Source organism: Lemur catta, chromosome 4, assembly GCF_020740605.2.
Source record: "Lemur catta isolate mLemCat1 chromosome 4, mLemCat1.pri, whole genome shotgun sequence".
NCBI classification, from domain to species: Eukaryota; Metazoa; Chordata; class Mammalia; order Primates; family Lemuridae; genus Lemur; species Lemur catta.
The window spans coordinates 69708606-69728712 of record NC_059131.1 but is presented as its reverse complement, the minus strand read 5'-3'; the positions used below and the strand labels follow the sequence as shown (position 1 = coordinate 69728712).

The following is a 20107-nucleotide window of genomic DNA, read 5'->3' as shown; positions in this document are numbered from 1 at the left end:
GTGCTCAGGGAGGCATCCCTGCTGAGACCTGGATATGCATTGCAATATGCACTGTGCCAGGCACATAGTGGGTCTTGCGATGGCCATGATGGTCCATTGGTAAACTAATTCTGAGAAGTGTGAAACGGTACGACATGACCATTTGAAAGTATTCCTTTAATGCCTGCTATGCTTAAAGTGAACACTGGCGAAAAGTTCTGGAAGGCACCTAATGGCCTCTTTGCTCATGTCCTCAGAAGGGTCAAGCTGTCTTACTCCAGGTTGGTCAAGAGAGTGGGACTCCACAGAAGGAAGGCTTTGACATTTAACCATGTTAAAGAATGCTCAGGTGCCAATTCCAGAGTCTCGGGCTGGAAGGGAAGATTTAGGAAATCAGGACGTCTTTGTGAAATGAGATGGAGCTGTCCACCCATGATACACCGCTCAGCGCCGCCCAACGCTTCCTGAGCAGACGTGCTGGGAAGACCAGGGCGGAGTGAACCTCATCCACTGCTTCGTCTCCAGAATCTGGCACACAGCAGCTCCCAAAGAAATCTTTCCGGAATGACTAAGTGAATGGGGGAACAGATGTGTGGAGGGAGGGAGGCAGCAGATAAGGCAGATGTCTCCCCTGGAAAGTGAGAGATTGGTGGAGATCTTGGGGTCACAGTCTATGGGCCATGATCAGGGTGGGTGTGGAAGGAAACTCCAGATCAATCCCAATATTGCTCCCAACTGTCAATCTGCCAACACTAACTCTAGAGAGATCTAGAGAGGTATAAGGAGAAACAAGGCAAACGTGGCTGAGTAATAAGAGATTCAAGTTCAACACACTTTTAAAGGTGTCATGATGATCTGTGTGGTTATGACAGGGTTCCTTTTCCTCGTGGCCTTATAGAAATTAATCTCAAACACTATTTGATATCTTTTAAATTTGTGTTTAAAGATAGCTAAGAAACAAACAATTCAGTTTTCTTTAGTTTTACTTTTAATGAAGGACAAGGCATTGAGACACATAGAGACTGGCCAGACAAATGGGAAACCAAGCAGACGAGGCCGTGACCAAAGGAGGCCAGACACACCCCCAGCAAGTGCAGAGGCCCTTAGAGTCCCAGCAGTTGGAATCGGGCCCCCGTGAAAAGCCTTCCCCAGCATTCCGGCTGTGATCAGCGGGCAGCAGGTAGAGGTGCTGGAGGGGGCTGAGTCCTGATTTTCGTGTCTGTGTCATTTTCGATCAAGTGTGTCATAGGGCTTCCTGTTTCATCTCCCAGTTATTCTGAAACAAAAACATGCATGAAAAACACAGGTCACTGCCAACCGCATTGAGAGATAGTCACTCTAGAATATGGAAACTGAAAAGGGAAAGACAGATCACAAATGCCACAGTAAGGTGGGAAATAAAGTTTATCAGCATCTCTTTAAAGTGTGACAATCAACAAAAATTGCAGGTGGTGATGACGGGTAGGGTGTCCACTAGAAAGTAATTCAGGAGGGACTGAAGAGGCAGATGTTCCCAGAAGACTGCTGCTTTGTTTGGGCCACTCTGCGTGTTTACTGAAAAGTTGAAGTCAGTTCTGACTTCTTGGCCAGGGTGTGACTCCTGAGGGGCCCTGGGGCTCTTCCCCTACGTGCTCCTGATGACTTGGCTGAGTCACACGAGAACTTACAGGATGGCCCAGGTGTCTGCCCAGGTGACGTCCTGAGCTCCCCTCCCCACAGGCACCAAAGAGACCCAATGAGAGGTCACCGTGGAATTCCAGCCCAGTGAGGTCCTGGGCCTCCAGGTACCTCACCTCTTCCCATCTTAGGAGAGGACAGCCTCCCCAGGAGAGGGGGCCTCCGGGGCCATCGAATAGTCAGAAGCAGATACACTTGGCCCAAGTTGGAGGGAAGGACAGCCGGGAAGCAGAGGCCCCTAACAAGCAGAGGCCCTGAGCCCAGCACGGGGCCAGCACAGCTCCAGAAAGCTGGGATCCCATCAGTGACTGCTTTGCTGCTGAGACCAGTGTGTCTGGCTCCCAAGCAGCAACTTTGTGGAAGATCTTTCTCAGTTCTCCCAAACAAGTGAAAAGATACTTCCAAAGACACACAGAGGGTCAGGAGAATCAAAAATACAGATGGCACCATCCCCCCCAAAGTCCACACTACGGCCCCACAAAACCAGCTCCTTGCTTAGATCTGCTGCTCAGACGCACTTGGGAGGAGGCAGTTTTTCCAGGAGAGAGCCGGAGACAGCACTCCCATGAGAAGGAGGCCAAACCCAAGCTACCTGGCTGTTCCAGCATATTCCCTGTCCAGGCACTATTGATGGCTGGAGAAAGAATGGGCTCTACCCAGGACCATGCAAAGCTCCTTGGGAACTCTGCTGTCCCCTCCACACACAACCTGTCCAAGATGCCACCCTGGGTTCACCATGAAAACCCATTGACCCTGTCCCTCTCCATTTCCTTTGGTTAATGGCACAAAATTTTGTGTAAAATGAGATGGGAGAGGTGTGTAATTTTGGAATAGCTCCATCCTTCCCCCTGTGATTCATTCACAGTGCACGGTAGCATACAAAAGACCCAGAGAAGCGAGGAGATAAAGAAAGCTGTTGGAATGACCATGTGCTTCCCAAACATATTTGGGGCAGAACCACTTTTTGCACACTGGCCTGTGCCAGCAGGGCTGTCGCATGGTGCTGGGAAACGCTGCCTGCCGAGGGCAGAGTGCCCAGCCTGCGAGGCCTGGTGAAGCTCTCCTCCTCCTCAGGACACCGCAGGCCTGCAGGCCACAGAGCAAAGCTTCTCTTGGGCTCACAGCCCTTGCCATCAGGACATGTGGCAATTGTGACAGGCCATTTACTTTCTGAAACTCTGTATTGTTTCTTCCCGGTGTCTTTCCCCAGTGTCTTGCACTTATGATTTAGATGATTCACACAAACTCCTGCAGCTTTTATTTATTTATTTCTCTTAAAGGCCTCGTCTGCCAGTGGCAGTGGAACACGGCGCTTCCCGAGAGCTGACAAACCTGGCTCCGTGGTACCCACACAATCTGGGAGGAACACTGCCTAGATGAATCTGTGGGGAAAGCCAGCTTCCCGTTTTGTGTTCTATGAGCCAGCATTTCCTAACGAGGCTTAAAATCCGACATCTGGGCCGGGATTTCATAATGTAGCGCCTTCCTGGGTGGGCAAAGAGAAACAGGAACTAAGTAACGCATCAGTGGCCAGCATGGGCAGAAGGGGAAACCTGGTTCCTTCAGCTCACCACTGAAATAGAGAGGTGGCTTACCAAACTGCGTGCTCACCAGTCCCCTCGTTGCAGAATGGGACGAAGAAACAAAATGTGCTAGCCCAGGTGGGCTACGGTACGGAACACCCAACTGCAAACCTGGACCAAAATCACAGGGACAGGTGGCAGGGCCTTAAGGCTCATCCGACCAACCCTTCATTGCACAGGTGGAGAAAGGGAGTCAGTAACCTCCCCAAGGTCATCCTGGAAGGCACATGGCTGGGACTGGAACCTGGGTCTCCCACCTGGTCCCTGGGGGTCAGTGGCCAAAGCTGAGAAGATTTTGAATTCCAGCTCTTCACTGCAAGGCTTGAGACAGCTTGTCTGGGGGCATTTGCATGGATGGATCAAATTTCTGGTGACTCCCCGTTTGTCTGGCTGTCTAGCTATCGCTGAAGGAACCCAAGACAGTTCCTCCAGGAACTATAAAAGACTTGCCCCTAATTCAGAGCCGATCACACATACACTGGGAGTGGGTGGAGCCCACCAGTGTTGGGATGGTCCCAAAGGAGCATCTGGTCACATGTGGGGCCATTCCTACTCCTGGCTTGGCTGAGCTATGCTGTCCCTGTAGGTCTCTAACATTCAGGGGGCCTGTTAGGTCTCCCCACTGTGGGGAACATAACTTTGCTTTCCCCCAGATCTGAGGGACAGCCTCGGCGTCACACACATAACACTGAATGCAAGCCCTCATTAGCGCCCCAAAATGCAGCCCAGGCCATCTTCTGGACACTCCTCGAGCTGGCTCCCAAATCATGCTCTTTCTGTGCCTGACAGCAATCCAAAGACAAGCTCCTGCCATGGGAAACTGAGAAAGGGGGAGAAACAGTGGGTCAGACACCCACCTCCAATCCCACCCCTGAACTGGGTGGCTCTCCAGGAAGGCTGCTTTGTCCCTGAGTCAATCAATCCAAGCCTCTACTTCCTGGGCAGTAAGAACCAAGGCCTGGGGAAGTGGAGACCACCGAGTTGGGCTTGCTGTAACATCCCAGGCACCGCCAATACCTCACTGCCGAGAGGCCACACCAGCACCTCCAGCCACCCACGTGCAAAGACACACCTCAGCTTGTTCCGCCCCCTTGGCAGCACGGAGGACTCAGTCAAGGCACAGGAAAAGGACCAGTGGGGAACTCACAGCCTGTCCCTATCCACTCATGTCAGATTCTGACAGCGCTGGATGCCAGCTTTCTGAGATATCAAAAGAGTTGCCAAGGAGGATGGGGCCTGCTCACCAACACCAAGGTGTTGAGCACTGCTTTTATTTGTCAGAATATTAAAACCTAGAGGGCACACTCAGGAAATGCTTATTGCTTGTCACAAGTTGATTTCAGGGATAAGTGAGGTAGGTTCTTTGTGTAAATCATGCTTTTGTGCTGCTGGAGATGTCAGGGAGGGGAGTGAGGCACCAGGACTGGAGACCCCACACTTGTCTCTGGTGGGCACGCCGTGTCTAGAGCTCCGGCCACGTCTCCCAGAGCAGACTTAGAGGCTTTCCAAGGCACCGCCCCTTAGAGGCTTCTGCAAAATACCTACATGTGGTTCAGGAAGACTCTGAGTCCTTGAGCAGGGACTTTTAATGGCCCTGTCAGCATAGTGTGTCAGTCCCGGGGCTGCTCTGGAACACACCTGGGTGCTCTTGGCCACCATCTACTGAGAACATTCCATGTGCCAGCAGCTGCTGCCCTTGTGTGCTTCATTAAGCCTCACCTGAGCCCTCTTGGGTTGGAGCAATTGGGACCATCCCTATCAGCCAGGGAGGACCCATCGGGGGAGGGCCACACCTGGCAGATAAATGGTGGCACCAGCTTCCAACCCAGCGTCCTGGTCCTGGTGCTCTGCTGCCTTCCGGGAGGCTCAGGGGCTCACAGGTAATTCAAACACCTGAGCCCTGGAGGATCTTGCAGGTTTGCCTGCCTTCAGGTACAGAGAGGCACCCACGACAGCTCCCTTGGTTCATGCCAGAGGTGAAAATAGACAAGGGTCAGCGAGCCCAGGGCTGGCCCTCGCTAGATTGTTCCCTGGTCCAGTCATCATACCCTGCACATGAGCCACCAGAAAGTAAAATAAAATCCATTTTTCAAAGAACCAAATCTCAAAAGCATATTGGCAGCTTTATAGTCCAGTTGACAGTGTGAAAAGCCAGGATGACAGGTAACCTTGCTGGGCAGTTACTGGGAAATGCAAAGCACCTTCTGAAAGGCGGGCTTGACCTCTAAGCTTATGGCAGGACACACAAAGGGACCTTAGGGAAAAGTGGAGACAAGGATCAGGCTCCATGGGACATGGTCTTCAGGCATTCCCACCACCCCGCCCCAGGCAGCGGCTCTCAGCCAGGCTGTCTGCAACAGCAGCGTCACATCACCTGAGAATCTGTTAGAAATGCAAATTCTCAGGCCTGTCCCAGATATTCTAAATAGGAAACTATGAGGCTGGGGCCCAGGGATGTGTGTTTTCACAGCCACAGGTGATTCAGATGCACGCAAGAACCACTGGTGGCAAGTGATATCTGCTCCCGGTGACACTCTTGGATGTGGGGCCGTGGGCGATGGTGGGTTGGCCGTCTACTGCTGTTCACATTAGTCATCTGTACCCAGGCCATTCCCGGACGACTCACTCCTCAGATCCCCACCACGGGAGGAAAGAGAGATCAGCCCAGAATCAGTTCAGGGTTGTCAACAAGTTCTCAAGGTGACCTGGGGAGAAGGGTAGGCAGGATCCATCCCTTCATCTCCTGTTCCGGGTGTTGGTCCTCTGCACGTGGGGCTAAGCACTGTGGGGTATTCAGCCTGCACTGTGGTCTCTCCCAGTGGCCACGTTTCTCCTCTAGCCAAGCCTCCCCACCTCACTTTGCCTTCCTGTCCTCAGCTCACTGGGCTGCCATACTTTGCCTGCAGAGAACACTTGAGGCATGTGTCTGCCAGCATTTCTCTCAGATAGGAGAATAGAAATGTTTTCACCAGCTCAACCCTCCTTACTGCCACCCTGGGGAGGAGGGGTAGGGGCAAAGCCCCCACTCCCGCTTTCGGGCTGTGCTCACACCCACCTCTGTGCATAGGTGGAGAGTACCAGCAAAAGGCTCGTGATGGGACAGGTAGGAGGCAATAGACGACCAGGCCAAAAATAAAAGTTGAAAAAAATAGTTTGTTTATCATTTAAAAAAACTAACCTCATACAGGAAGTATGAGGAGGAGAAGAAGAAGAAGAAAAAGAAGAAGAAGAAAAAAAAACAAAACAAAACACCCAGGCTACGATACTGGAAGTGCCCACACTCGTTACAGATAAAATGAGTGTCCCCCTGTTTCGACATTTGACTTTGCAGGGATGGTGGGAACAGGCAGGATAGGGCACTGGGGGGCGGTGGGGGGGTGGTGATGGGGGTAAAGCAAAGAAGTGACTGAGTACACTGGGCACAGGCTTGCCAGGCACAGGGCAGGACTATGTCCCCATTCAGGTCCATGTCCCTGCAGGTGTGGCTGTCCCAGCCGGACATGGAGAAGGGGACGTCTAAAACAGAAACTGCTGCCTGAAATCCTCCCACTCACTGGCTTCTCCTGCCCCAGGTCCTGCCCGGGTGTGTGTTTCAGTGAAGGAGCAAGAGTTACAAGGTCACGACCACCTTCCTCCCCGCAGCCCATCCAGACTTGCAGCCCCAGCAGCAGGCATCTGGGAAGACACCACCCTCCCGGGCCTTCCCTCAGAGCCTAAGGCTGCACCAAGCTCGACAGGCAGACTTGCACTGATTGGTCTGATGGACACTAACACGGGGCCACCCGGGGCAGACAGCAGTCAGGTCTAAAGCCTCACCAGACCCATCTGCTCTCTGTGAAATGTGGTTCAACTGGATTTTTTAAAATGGGGGTGGGGGACTCACAACCTCCATATGAGGATTAGAATGGAGAAAAATACTGAGACTAAAGGACATTTCCTCTTTCACAGAACCATGCAACAGAATAGGAAATAGGAATCCTCCCTCCCCATAATAAAAAATAAATGCAAACACTATACAGTGTGCACACTTTGAAAAGATAGCAACTAAAGGATTTAAAGTCACTTCAAATGCTGTCAAAGAAATGAAATGAAAGAAAGAAAGAAAGAGAGAGAGAGAGAAAGAAAGAAAAAAGAAAGAAACTCTGTATACCAAAATCTCAAAATAGAACCAAAACCTGCAAATCATACTCAGGAGTCTATTGTGAACCCATATTTTAACACGCTACTGAAAAGGTTAATTAAATTTTCCTACCGAAACTAAATGTGGGCTGTGAAAGAACATTAAAATGAAGAAAATTTCCCCGTGGCTGCTATTATATTATCACCAAAGCCATCAAGTTTCAGTTTGAGTTATTTGTATTTGTTTGTGAAAACAAAGATTAGATAAGTAGAAACATAAACCTCATACTAATTATTGTCCTGGAGTATCTGATTTTTAAGACAAAAAAATAAGACCACCGCAGGCACACACACAAACACACACACACAAGCCATGAAAAGTCAAAACAAGAGAGACGAGGGAGAGGATGCTGTTATCTCGTTCTAACATTTGAAAAAAATATATTGTCTCATGTGAAACATTAATATTTGTTTACAGTCTGTGAAGATAAAATGACAGTCAACGTGTACTTGGGGTTGTTGAAATTTTTGTCAACTGTATGCCCAGGTAGAGAACTTTTCTTTTAAACTGCAAACTATAAGTTTTGTTTTACATTTGCAAAAGTGTAATAACAGTCATGCAATTCCATGTTGAAGACTTGGAAAAAATGGAATTTAAATACTCTTTTAAAAAATCAAAATATTGGCTTTGAGACATTTATAACCAGATAGAGCCTGGATGGAACATGGGATTTAGGTGCAGACCTGGCTTTTAATTCAAATGTGTCTCAGGTGCCAGGTGAGCAGTTTCTTTTCTGAAGTTTTAAAAGAAATCCAAAGATGAAATGGTTAATCAAAAACTATGGGTGAGCAGAAACTTTTCTTCATGTATTTCCATCACAACATAAACACCAGAATAAAAAAAAAAATGCAAAAACAGAACTTCAGTGGTCTCACATCACCGAACAGACTGTTTTTCTACCTATTTTGTGTTGCTGCCTTTTGTTATCAGCCCAATCGGCAAATTGTGGCCAATTTTTTCATGGTTTAAGCAGACATTTTGTTCCCAAACTGCTTTCAACATTTTAGCTACCAAATACAGTTTACGAGAAAATGAACAAGCCACAATACAAACAGAAAAAGTACCTCTTCTTACCAAATTAACCCCATTTAAGGTTAAAATGCAAAGAAACAATAATAATAATTAGAAAAGAGAATTCTAGTAAATTCAAATTCTGAAACAACCTAATCAGTCTTTCCTGGAAAAAGAATAATTAATGATTAACCTACTGATGAATTTTGAAACCTACTACATGACATTCCCTGATTCCGACCACCATGACGCCATGAAACGCTTTTAATGACACAACATGTAAGTGTTATTTTACCAAATGTGTTTTTGTAAAACCAAATATTGTTTCAAGATGCAGAGCAAGACTCTCAAGGAGTCAATTGAACAATGCTAACGTAAAATAATCGGTTAAGCAGTTATTTACTACTGAAAATAAATGACACCCACGTAGTTCATGTTACATATTAATATTGAAACCAAATGGCAGTCTTATACCGCAAATCATTTCATAAAAAAAAATGAAACCGTGTTAAAATGAAAACCCAGGGTTTTATTTTATAAAAGCATTAAATATTAAGATTTAAATGGTGGAAGGCTGACTTGGCTTTTTAAAATTTTGTTTTGCTTAATTACAACAACAAATTGAAAATGAACAAAGAATGAAAGATGCCTTCCTAAAAATTCAAGAACTACTACTCAGGAGAAAAGCAGAATTTCAGACAGAAGACTGAAGAAAAGTCTTCTCTGTTTGTAATCTTCCCTCATATTTGAAGGCACAGCAATATGTACATTTTTAGCCTTTTAAAATACCAGCATGCCCACACACTGTCTCAGATTAAACCAAGGAGAAAATGACACATTCTGAAACCATTTTCTAAAGCTTCTTTTCCTGATAACACTGAGGCGCTTACAATCAAATTAATGAGTTTCTAAAAAGCCCAAACAACTCTCCATAAAGAGACAGAATTGTTCACAACAACCTGCAGATATTTCTAGATTTTTCAGACAATACTTTGAGCATTGGTCCTGGCTATTTACATTTAGAAAAGCTAAATCATTTGTAACCTCTCCATTAGAAAGAAATACTACTCAGTCTTTTGCCTAATTAAATTGAGGAACACTTTGAAAAACACCAGTAGAGTCAGCACAGTATTTCTCTCATTTCAATTTAAAAATTAGTTAACTCTTCCCCCCACATTCCTTGCACAAATATGTATCCTCATAATCTATTCATACTTGAAAATTCTGAAAGTAATAAAGAAAGGAAATATCACAGAGAATAAGTAGTCAGCATTTCTTCTCAAAGTGGATTTCTTCCTAAAACATAAACCAGCAAATAAACAGTGGGAAGGACTTAAAGCAAATGACAAAACTCAGGAAGAACACTGAAAAATGTATATTGATGGACAGAAACTTCAGCATGAGGAATTTTGAATTCCTTTTAAGCTCAGCTTAAAAGACTTTCAGTGAAAGGTCGGCTTCTGGTAAAGTTGAACCGATGACAACATCAGTGGAATAACATCTTCCATTCAACACAGTGTGCTGTGTTGTTTAACACTATACCTAAAACATGTGACTCAGAAATTACACTTCATTTTTTATGTTCCAATTCTTTCAATATTATGGGACAATTCTGATACTTTAAAGCAAAGCAGCCTGGCTTATGTAAGACAACAGCATTTGAAAACAAACAGACAAAACCACCTTGAAAAAGCACTACAATTAAAGATGACAGTGAATAAGAAGACTATAGCAGTCACCTAATTTGCTACTTTCAGACATTTTCTGTATGAGAATTTTAATCTAAAATACCTGCCCCATCCTCATGCAGCATAATTGAATGTTCACATTCAGAACAAGCCTGACCTTAACTAGTACTTGCCACTCTTTAAAACCACACATATCTTCTTCCCCCGATTAAGACTTGGGAAATGAGGGTGATTTTAGTCATCTGGAAAGAGTGAAACAGGACATGGTCTTGAAGCACTTTCTTCAGAACCGTTGTCATTTTAACTTTGTTTTACCACAACAGAAAAGGCCGTGCCCACGGAACAAATTCAAGTTCACCCTCAATTGTATTTGTAACGCTGGAATTTCTTAAGAGCAGAATGGCACAGCACAAAAACTCTCATTGAATGAATAGTAAAAGCATTTAAAAAAATTCCCCACTTTTTTTGCAAGTAAATAAATCAAAATGTGAACTCTCATATATTAAAAATGAATGGTTTTTTTAGCACAATTACCTCCCAGGCAACCTAGCTAATTTTTTCTTCCTCCTTTTCACAATATACAATTGTTAACACCATGATTTTTTAAAACTTTGTTATGTTTAGAGGCATTCCTAAGGGTAAGTAAAATATGGTTTTCCTCTAAATTACCTTTCTACTTGAAGCCAATCTACCATGTATGAAATGATGACAATTTTGTTAAAGCAAGCTGGCTTTAGAGGTTAAGACTGCCTCAACTGTAGGATTAGAAAATTAAGCTTTTTTTTAAAAGCAAAGAATAATTTTCCAGAATCTAGAAACAATTACAATTAAGGGGGAAAAAAAAAAACAACACAATACCAAATAAAACCAGACAGACAAAAATGACAGAAGCCAAGAAAACCCATAATTCTTGCCCTGGAACTGAGGATCTCTTGAATTTCATTTTCTATTTTCCACAAAGACAAAATAAAATCATTTTCTAATTATAAAATTAAATATGTAGCAAGCATAAGAAATTTGCAATATATTAAATGCCAATATATCTAAGTGCACACAAAAAGGTGAATTGCATTTCTTATACATGAATGCAATCCTCTGTGCTGGTGCTGTTGTGAGTTGACAAGGCAGATCTATCCAACCAAAAAAAGGATAATTTTGGTTGTAAACTCAGATTAGAGCCAAATAATTCTCCTCTAACAAGGTCTATTAGCACAACTAGGAGGCATTGTGGATACCCTTGGACCCTGAAGAGTGGAGTATATTTCTGAGAGTCACCTTAAACCTTTCATTGATGTTGGCTTGAAAGCTGTTTGATTAGCTGTAGGATGCCAACCAATCTCTTTATCAAAGCCAGCTGAAAACAAAACTGAGAGAAACAGCTTGTGGTTTCACAAAAATGTATTTACATGAAGTATATTTTAAAGGGAGTTTGATCATTAGGTACGATGTCATCTGTGATGTGCGGTGGGTTTGACATTTAAAGATGTCAGAGGTTGTCAGATTTATCTCCAGTCTATACTCAGTTGAGATCTCTGGCCAGCAGATCTTCTGTTGTTGACTTCCAGCCTAGAAATCTGAACATATTAACTCTTATTTACTTCACACTAATCTTTTCTATGTCCTCTCACATCTTTACCTAAGATTTATCAAAGAGAAAGTAGAGCCATGGGAGCCATTTGGAATATAAGCCCACTCTCACACCTAGTCCTGAGGTTGGTGACGGGCAAACAAACCACAGTGAACCGAGCACCGGCAAAGAGAGTTATTAATAAGCGTACGTTCCCTAAAACCCAGAAGGGTCCACAGCTCTCTAGCCCATTACTCTACTGCGACGTGTCTTGAAAAGAACATTCTGACAAGACGGGATTTCCTTCAGTTAACACTAAAAAACTGTCAACGTCAAGGAAAACCCAGAGAGACATCAAACATTTTGCCTCGATGAAAGCTGCCTCGGTAGAAGTCACACATAGGAACAGTAAAAGATCCCGGATAAGCATCTGCCTTCAAGTAGCGTCAACCAGAAACAGGGTTCAGTAGCTTTTTCAGTTTATTTAGCAAGTAAAAATGAATGCTTTATAGCTTATCAAGAGATGAACAAATGAATTACTACCTTCTAACTGTTGTAAGAATGCTGCTTGATGCACGTTTAAACATCCATTCACTGTTTTCTAAATGTCACTTTCCATCTTACCTAATTTGTTGGGAATGAAAATTGAGCTCTAAGAGACAATTCAGAGCAGACCCAAGCGAAGTCACCACTGTGTGGCCGACAGCAGAGCTGAGCCACAGAACCTCCTGCAGGGGCCACACACAGAAAGGGAAATGGTTGCTAATGTTACAGGACAGAAATGTTCGTTCGGTTAGCAGCTCTGCTCCTCATGACCCTCCCACCTTAATTCACGTTGCAGAAGACAAGGGGTACCAGCCCCAGGATGCGAATGCAGTGTTTATGTTCAGTTAGCAACATACTTTTTAAAGGGTTATGGGGAAAAATTTTTTTATAAAACTGCCCTACTCATCAATTATTTTCCATACTTTGTTTTATAAAGGCTTTCTCCCCAAACTCAACTCTTTCCTTGTTAATCATCTTGTTTGAAACAAATTGTGGCATGAAACCTATCCATATAGGTTGCCATTCAAGCCCAGGAGAGCCGGGCCAGAGGAAGTCCCCAGCCAGGGTTCTGACAGCAATTGGAAAAGGAAGCAGGCCGGGGGGGTAGGCAGAGAACAAGCAAGGGACAGTAATGACTGTGACTTATTACCAGCTCTGCACCTGTCTTCTTAGCAGGAAATAGCAACTTTGATTTATTTTATAAGCTCAAAGCACCCCGGTTTCATTTATTAAAAACCTCTTTTCCACTTGCCTGAGCTGTGGTGTTCGTTTGAAAAGTTAGAAGAAAACCCAGTGCATGAATACCAGGAAAACTGGTCTGCAAGGAGGGATGGAGTAAAGGGGTTTTACTCGACCCTCTGCTCCTGGGTTCTCCACGCTGCGGGACCCTGCTCTGCCAGCGCCTTTGAACACCAGGCTAAGATTCTGAACCAGTGCACACAAGTCCCTGAGATAGCCGGTCAGAAATTTGCTTTAGGATTGGTTTTGAGAAGGACAAATAGAGTTACAATACTGCACTGAAGCACTTCTGATGGAACTAGCCCAGAATGGCAATGCCTGCCTGCACAACAAAATGTGAGGTCCTCCATTTCAGCAAATCCAAGGGACTTCCTGCGTTGTCAGGGTCTGCTTCCCACCTGCCCCTGCCACAGGCACAGAGAGAAGCCCGTGGGGAGATGTGTGCTGCTCCAGGTGGCCCTCCCTCTGTCGCTGCCTTTGTTGTTGATACTGTTCCTACTGCATTTATGAGGTGACACTGCCTGCAAAGCTTGCTTTCTGCCGCCGCCTGTTGCTAGGGAATGAACCCTAATCACTGCGAGAGAACAACAGCAGCAGCAATCTTCATTTGGCAAACGGCGAGCACAAATGTCTCAGTTTGGTGATAAAGTACAAATAATCCTTAAAAACATGCTCATTGACATTTTCCCTCAGAAGGATGACAACGTATGCTCCATAATGAAATATATATTTTCACTATCATGATGTTGGTTATGGTGTGTTTGAAGTGGACCTTATTTCCATATTGAATTTCTCTCCTTTGTCACCAACCTGGGTGCCCAGGGTGACTGCCGGCTCTTAGAATAGCTTGGCTGTGGATCTCGCTCAGTTGTCAGCCTTCTATTTACTTTTTTTTTCTTGGAGAAAAAAGCAAACCACATCGTCAAAGCATTTAAAAACACAAACCAAAGGAAACTGGGTTTCCAGGCTTTAAGCAGATGTTATTTACCCACAATTTATTTCCAAGAAGTAACTGGGTAAACCATTGCCATCCTTCATTAGTATTCCACTAGAGGTATAAAATCATTTTTGTGCCAGTTATCCATATTTGCTTCTTGACATGATAAGTGAAGGAAAACCTTTGTCCTCTAACCCTGACTCACCTCCATTCTCAGGATGTGGGGGGCCCCAACCCTTTTATGTGCCTTTCATGGGGGTGGCTGGAGTCTGGCCATTGCTGGTTGCAGTGACGAGGAAGCTGGTAGAGACAGAGCAAGCAGTTCTCTCTCCAGGCGGTACCACCCCATGCTAAGTAAAAGTCCAAATGTTACTTCGTGGAAAAGGGTACCTCCTTTTCCCTCTTGTGGGGAGGATGGACCTTGTCACTGGGCAACACAGACCTCATGCTCAAGCTTCCTTCGGATAGTCAGGTCGCAAGTGTGGAGACTGGCTCCATTAGGCCCTCGGGTGGGGAGGGCAGGGCCAGAGTCTGCAGTCCCCACGGTATCCCCTGCCCAGCACAGTGTTTGGTTCAGAGGTGGCATGAGTATCTGTTGGGTGGGTTCACAATGGTGGGAGGGACAGCATGAGCCGACTTCCTAGCTTGGGAGTCTAGTACAGTTCCAGGATTGACAGAGATTGTACAAGGAGGTGAGCAATGCTGACAACTGCTATTCCTTAAGGCACAGTCAGCCCTCAGTATGCACAGGTTCCAAATTCCTGGATTCAACCAACTGCAGATCAAAAATATTTAAACAAACAAAAAAAAAAATAAAAATAACAATACAGCAATACAAATAATGCAAATAAGAAACAATACATTAGAACAACTGTTTACATAGCACTTGGATTAGGTATTATAAATAATCTAAGGGTAATTTAAATCATAGGGGAGTATGTGTATAGGTTATATGCAAGTATTATGCCATTCTTTATCAGGGACTCGGACATCCTTGGAGTTTGGTATCCATGGAGGTCCTGGAAATACTCCTCCAGGGATACCAAGGGATGACTGTGCTATCCCAGGCACACAGTGTAACTTAGCAAAGTTGCTCAACCCTCTGAGGCAAATACTCTTATTATCCTCGTTAGAGAGAAGGAAGCCAACAGAGGAGTGGGTAACCTGTTGCAGATGACAGTAAGTCAAGTGTTGGAGGACTGCAGGTATCTGCTGGCCCAGCCCACATTCTTGCCTTCTTACCAGGAAGCCTTCACTGCCATTAGAGTCAGTGGCTACCACCCCACAGCCCACAGGGCCCCTTCCCCTGAGGCTGTGGGTCTGGTCCCTATCCCTGCCTTCCTGGTTGGACTGTGACTGCTCCAGGACAGACGCTGTGACCAGCTTAGATGATCCTGTCTCTCCAACACCAAGCACCTTGCCTAGAGCACCATGGACCTTGACACATATTTACAGGACTCTGTTTATAAGACATGGTTTTTCATCTCCTGCACACTAGGACTTCTAAAGCGAAGAGGAAACTGTCTTCAGTAGTGGGTGTTTGGGTCTCTGCTAAGAGCCCGAAGTTAGTGGACCTAAAGAAGGTTCATCGCATTCAGTGTAATTATCCTGGGGGGGGCGGGGGGGCTGCCTTTCGGCATTACCCTGCGTATTAATTTACTAACATTTACCTATTCCATTGTCTGTCCAAGTGGTTAGTACATGCCAGAATGAAGCTTTTCACATTGATGAGGATTTAAATAAAAATCTTTTCACAAATTGCCCTGTTAGCCATGTCTGCAGTACCTCGAAATAAAACAGAAAAGCAAAGCTACACAAAGGTTGTTTATCAAATTAAATAACATTTATCTCCGGTGGTTTGTGTGTGTATAATCTTCATGATCAAGGCTAGGGCATGTCTGGCACACCTAATCCAATGTTCTGCTGAACATTCTTATGGGCACAGGTCAAGGAAAACAGGAGGGCACCTTGCTGGAAGGTGGCCTTTGGTAAGTCAGAAGGAACCACCTCTCTGTCACACTGGGTCTGGTCTAAGGTGCCGTAACCCTGTGCCCTAGCGAGTTGGGATGTGTTGGAGGAAGCAGGATCTTTCATGCCAAGGAAGGAATACCATGTGTCTTTCATAGAAATTAGAAGCATATCAGAATATTATTACTATCATTGTTATTATTAACCCCTTTGGGTTTGCAAAGGATTAATATCTCTCAATTCACAGGAGCCTTTATAGATATGGTTTCATCTAAATTTCAAAACTGCCCAAGGAATCAGGAGGGGCAGATTCATTTATTCCTTTGTTCGGTGGTTTATTTAACACACACCCCTGTACACCAGGTTCCTGGGCCCACTCCCCGACAGCATCACAGCACTAGTGGCAGACTCTGGGCTTCGAGAGCACAAGACTGTGTGTGGCAGGAGAAGAAGGAAAGAAAAAAAGGACAGGCAGAGCATCCTTTCCCTTTCCTGGGTCAGCCTACTTTAGACTTTCCGGTCCCTCCAGCTCCCACAGGGCGGGGCGGAGAGCACTCCAGGGCCCCTCCCACCCCATGGCAGCTCCACCTCCAGGACCGCCCCCACCCCCTCTCCTGGGGAGGCTGGGGAGACCATCTGTGGCATTGGGTCACTGAGGTCTGCAGCCCAGACCAGTGGTTAACAGAACTCCCAGAGGAGGCTCCAGTGTGTGTGTGAAATTCTAATAGTGAGATTTCAGGTCTCATTTCTGGCCAAATTGCAGGAGATGAAGGGAGGTGATGTTTCCGGACAGAGCTATCTCATCAGCAGGTGGCCTACAAGATTTCTCCCTGGGGGGCGCGGGGGGGGGGGGGGGGCGGAGGGGTCGCTCTCTGTTGGTCTAGACTGTTCTTCCTCGCCTGAGTTCTCCTGAGGTCCCACTTTGGGGGAGCGGGGCGCTGTGGTCCTGGAGAAGGCCGGGATTTGGGCTCCATGCGGCACCCTTCTCAGAGCACTGGGTCATTGTGGCTTTTCTATTCCTTTGCACAGCAGTGAGCAGGATGCTTGTCGCCCAGTTGGTAGGAGTGGAATCCTCTTCGTGTCACTCCAAAATTGGAAAAATGAAAGTTGTACTTCTTTTATTTGCTTCTTGCCTTGATCTTCTTTTCCTCCTGTAGACTAATATTTTAATGGTAGTTTCACTGTTTAATTTCATGTCTTTTTTTTTAAGAAAAAAATATAAAAATCCTCTTTTCAATCTTTTTTTTTAAAGCCACCTGTGTGTATATATATATTTTTTAATATAGAAAAAAGGGAAGATAAAGACCCAGAAGGAAGAGGAGGAGGAAAAAGAGGAGGAAGAGAGGAGAGAAAGTTTGGGAGGAAAGAAAAAAGGAAGGAGAAATTGACATAGATACTGACCCCATTCGGACAGAACTTGAAGAAAGCCATAGCCTCCTTTTTGACTCAGATGCTTGTTTCATGGAATGTTTAAGAAGCAGATGGAGAAATTAAAGGGAAAAGGTGCTTGGGTCCCAGGTGCTTGCTCACTGTTCTATGGAGCACCATCCTTTACCGCTGGGGAAAATCGCTCTTCCCTGGTTATAAGAGTATCACTTTCCCTACCGAGCATTGTGCAGGACTGTTTTAAAAGCAGGCTAGGACACGAAGCCAGTAAGACTCATCTCAAGACTGTAAACATGACACGGGAAACCTCTGCTATGGAAATAAATCTCTTTGCCTCTAGGGAAAGAACAAATCCAAAGGGGTGACTCAGGGAGGCGGCGGGAGGCATCCTTCCTGGCACTTTTAATAAATTAGAGTTTTAATGGAAAATGTTTCAACATTGGTGCTAATTCTGCAATTTATTCAGAGAGTCAAAAGATGGTTTAAAAAAATAAAGGTACACCCATTATATTTTCTATATAATTCTTAGTTGTCACTCCATAAACACTAATTCACAGTATTAAAGAGGCTTTTGCTGGAACACTGACTGCCAGGCTTAGGAAGGCATGGTTTTATGGTGACAAAAAGCCTAACTTTAGGAACTGATATAGGAAAAGGCAGCTTCTGATTCAGAGCAGGTTTGCAGGCGTCAAACTCAGCTTTCCTGACTGCCCTTGCTGTTTGAAGAATGCTTTGTAAAAAATCCACCACTGTCTCTTGGGCCAGCAGTCCTAGCCTGGCCAAAGGTACCACCTTCCACTTCCCACCTCTCTCAACACACACCCCATTTGCCTCTGTCTTCTTCCTGTTCGTTAGCTTTTCATTCTAACCTTCTTTGCAATGTCAATGGAACCAGCATGCCAGCTTGTTTCTGACAAGCCTATTTCACACTCTGATGGACTCTCTTGTCTGGAAATTTATTTCTAATCTTACATTCCAGGACGTCCTCCCTTGGTTTCACCCCATTACTCTGGTTACCCTTCTTTATAGCGTGTTAAATGCCTCTTTTACCTCCTGGGTACCAGTAACCTTCACATATGTGAGAATGATGGTCTTTTTCCTGCCCCAGCTCCGTTCGAGCAACTCAGCATACTGAATTCTTGAGAGCCTTCCCACCACTAAACTGTTCTCAGCGACTTTGGGTTCTCCTCTTTCCCTTTCCCCCGTCTAGGTGTTCCCAACTGAATGTGTGTGGTCTATTTCAGAAGGAGCTGAGAATCGGGAAAACACTTATCAGATTAGGACAAATATACGTTAGCCTAAAATACCCAGCTAGTTGAATTATAAACCTAACCACAGAAATAGCCTGGAACAACCCTGACGTTGAATGTGATATTTCAGGCTGCACCTTGGGACGGCGTGCAATCCCCAGTTATAAATCCACCAGAAGCACGGTCATGCATGCTACGGTTTCCTGCATGGCATCGACACGGGCAATGGATGGGATTCAACAACCGCTTTCTCCAGCAAGAAGCATTTTAGAAAGCGAAAGGCGAATTGGTTTTTTAGTTGTGGTGCTGCCTCATTTGGAAAGAAAAAGTATGTCAGGCTTTTGTTTCACTGAGATGCCTGTCTCACACATTAAGGCATTTGCGGTCCCATGCTCAGGCAATGTCTTCATTTCACGCCGCCTCCACGAAGAATTATTAATGCAGGTAATGGGCACAAATGTGATACCATAAAACTTGCACCAGTATAGTGTTTGCTGTCAGGAAGTCAGGAAATTGCGACCACTAGGACAACAGCTTGTGTGGAATTAAGTATAATTAGTGTTAATTCCACTGAGGCAGAGTTTTTTCTATGTTTTTTCTGATTTTTTATTTTTAGTTATTATGGGTACACAGTAGTTGTATATCTTTATAGGGTACATGCAATGTTGAGTTTTTTAAAAAGATATTAGATATGGCTCATGAACTTGTTTGTTGGTAAGGGATATATATGAGCATCAAAAATAAAGGCATACCATAGAAAAGGCATGGGAATGATACTCCAAGGCCACCGAGTGGTTATTGACATTTGTTTCATGAGGTTTTAGCTCCTAAGCTAATATTAACCACTAACAAAAATCATATGGATAATTCTCACATATATACTTCCCTTAGTAAAATGATGCACTTTCAAATGTAAATGAAATCTGAACTAAGGTCGTAAAAACACAAGTATACCCTACCAAGTTCAAATAGCTAGAAGCTTTGTGCTGTCCGCTTGAACAGCCCGTGTGCTGCTGACTGCCAGAGAGCCACTGTGCTTCAAACACAATTCTCCCGTGAAATACAGGCCTCAGAGTCTAATGGCACTCCGAGGTCACAGGGCACGGTGGAACCAGCCTCTGGTCTGGGAGCCTTCCCCAGAGACACACCAGTGGAACTCGTGAACCGTCTAGATTAAAGGATTAAAAACATCTTTGCTGCAGGTCTTTATCTTGAGGATAATCTAATCAGTGGCACGTTTACTTAGAGTAAGGAATGGCCATGGGGGGAGGGAGCAAAGGGTCAGCAAAGAGCCCTGGACGGGCTCCTGCAACTGAGCTCTTGTCATTCCCAAAGCACCGGCTCTTGGGGGCTCGACTCCTGTGTCTGTAAAAGGAGAGGTCTGGACTTGGTGGTGGCTTTTGAGATTTCCCCCCATAATTTCTATAATTCCTTGGGAATCTCATCTAGCTTCTAACTTTATCACACAAAGTGATTCAAAAGCCCTGATTCCATTCATGTGTGTTTTTTTACTGTGTTAAAAAAGACATAACATAAAATTTACCATTTTTAAGCATACTATTCAGTGGCATTAAGCACATTCACTGTTGTACAGCCA

At 45.0% G+C, this 20107-nt stretch overlaps 1 long non-coding RNA gene across 1 annotated transcript in view; it reads right to left on the bottom strand.

Annotated features, from left to right (window-relative positions):
* Positions 1-949: 949 nt before the first annotated feature.
* LOC123637180 overlaps positions 950-20107 on the bottom strand; it is a 58344-nt gene continuing 39186 nt past the window's right edge. Inside the window, exon 2 of the long non-coding RNA XR_006734762.1 lies at positions 950-1255. This is a non-coding gene — a long non-coding RNA (uncharacterized LOC123637180). The remainder of the gene's footprint in view (positions 1256-20107) is intronic.